Source organism: Aethalodelphis obliquidens, unplaced genomic scaffold (genome assembly GCF_003676395.1).
Source record: "Aethalodelphis obliquidens isolate GAN/ISIS:26980383/991018 unplaced genomic scaffold, ASM367639v1 scaffold761, whole genome shotgun sequence".
Lineage (NCBI taxonomy): Eukaryota > Metazoa > Chordata > Mammalia > Artiodactyla > Delphinidae > Aethalodelphis > Aethalodelphis obliquidens.
In genome coordinates, this window is record NW_020838672.1 from 8,779 (window position 1) to 10,738 (window position 1,960).

General features: G+C 56.2%; 2 non-coding genes across 2 annotated transcripts; both read right to left on the bottom strand.

Moving 5' to 3' along the window:
- Window positions 1-695: 695 nt before the first annotated feature.
- TRNAG-GCC (transfer RNA glycine (anticodon GCC)) lies at window positions 696-765 on the bottom strand. Its single transcript has one exon. It is a non-coding gene; the product is annotated as a tRNA-Gly (tRNA).
- Window positions 766-1,386: 621 nt separating this feature from the next.
- Window positions 1,387-1,457, bottom strand: TRNAG-GCC (transfer RNA glycine (anticodon GCC)). Its single transcript has one exon. It is a non-coding gene; the product is annotated as a tRNA-Gly (tRNA).
- Between the last annotated feature and the right edge of the window lie 503 nt (window positions 1,458-1,960).

Here is a 1,960-nt window from a genome sequence, read left to right on the forward strand (position 1 = left end):
TGACCCTCACGAAGCCACACCTCACTCCCTCCCCATGAAAGCTGCCGCTTGTGCTCTTTCTCGCCTGCCCCCTCCTCACCTTGCACTGTCCTCACCAGATTTTTTTTCTCTGTTTTGCATGAAAGTCCTTGAGGCCTCTCTTGTTTTCCCGCCACGGGATTCTGGCAGAGAGCTCCTCAGGGGCAGGGAATGCATCCCCTTTGCTGTCTCTCAAGTGGGAAGGAGGGCCCTTTCCGGTGGCTCAGGGACCGTCTGTGACCTGAAACAAGGAGACAGGCGAGGAGGTGGTTCCAGGACGGGCTGTGCTGCTGGCAGGGCTGGGTCTTTGCTGCCCTGCTGGAGCCTCATGAATGTCGTTACTCCCACTCTCAGGGCTGCTCTAACAACAACGGAGCAGAAACACACACGGCCTGGCTCCCCCAGGGGCATTGCAGTCAGAGTCCCCAGGCAGCCTGTCTGGGCAGGAGGGGAGGCACAGCTGCTTGCAGCGGCTTTGGTGATCCCCACATCCTGGACTCCTCAAGAACAAGGGAACACAAGATCTAGGTAGGTCTCTGTGGAATTTAGGAAACAGGCATGGAAAACTCAAGCTAGAAAAAAGTCATTCTAGGTTTTTCAGACTGTATCACCAATGCTGTAGGCAGTGTGAAATGTCAAATCCAGTCTCTTAGGATGATAAAAAAAAAGTTTGTTGCTGCATTGGCTGGGAATCGAACCCGGGCCTCCGCGTGGCAGGCGAGAATTCTACCACTGAACCACCAGTGCTCCAGCTGTGAGCAGCTGTGTGAGCACCTCCCTTTAACCCCAGTCCTCTTGTCTGTACGCTGATTCACAGAATGGAAGGCCACATCAGCACAGCTGCAACGGCAGAGGCTTAGGCTCCAGAGCAGGAGAGAAGGCAGGAGGAGGCTGTGTGTGTGCGCGCGCACGCGCGTGTGTGTATGTGTGTGCGTTATGTGTGTGCGTGAGAAGTTGATTTGCCTTCAGACGTCAGGACAGGAAGTAGAGCTCAAGTCGTTCCTTCTCAGTAGCAAAAAGCCCACTGAGACTCTGGGGACTTCCTCCTCTCTGAAGTGTGGGTCCTCCCATCCCACATTCACGTGGTGTGTTGAGCTGTTCTACAGCTCACAGGCTTCAGCACAGCTTCCTGCTGGAGACTGGCCAAGGCTGAGGGGGTGCAGCAGGAGTCCCCTTACCGGGGGAAGGGTCCTGCAGCCAGTGGTGCCTCTGTGGAGAAGCCAGCTGCTGTTCGTGCTCACGAAGCAGGGAAGTGCGCTCGGAGATTCGCAGCACCCTTGGCTGCTGCAGGCTGGGCGTGACTGAGGAGCTGGATCCTGCAGCAGGATCTCTGGGGGAGCTTGCCAGGAAGAGGCCAAAAAGCAGCACTGCATTGGCCGGGAATCGAACCCGGGCCTCCCGCGTGGCAGGCGAGAATTCTACCACTGAACCACCAATGCTCTGGCTGTTCTCTGGCACACCTGCAGGGCTTTTCTCAAGAGGCTGTGTCTGTCATGACAGTCAGAGAGCTCTGACACACCACTGGGCCCCGTCTGGCTGGTTTGTCCTATTTGAGAATACAGCGGGTTTATGTAGAGCCATCCTTGCTGTGCCTTGTTACACTGCTTAGGGAGGGGGCGCTTATGGAACTGGCTTCCTCCCGGGGCCCTTGGTTCATCCACAGCCCTCAGCCCCCTGCGGTGGGCTTGGTGGAATCACACCCTATAAAGATCAAAGCAAGAGGGCCCTCACAGACCATCTGCATAGCCCCTTCCTGGATCCCTGTTTCTGCTCCCACATCCGCCAGCTCAGGAGTCAGGCCTGTTTGATTCACCTGTGGCCACAGTCCCAGGCACAGAATAGATGCCCCCTACGACTTGAGGGATTGAATCTTTATCAAGCCCTGTAATCCCCATTGAACAGCCTTTTTACAGGAGTGGTCACAGCCTCACAGGACAGCACA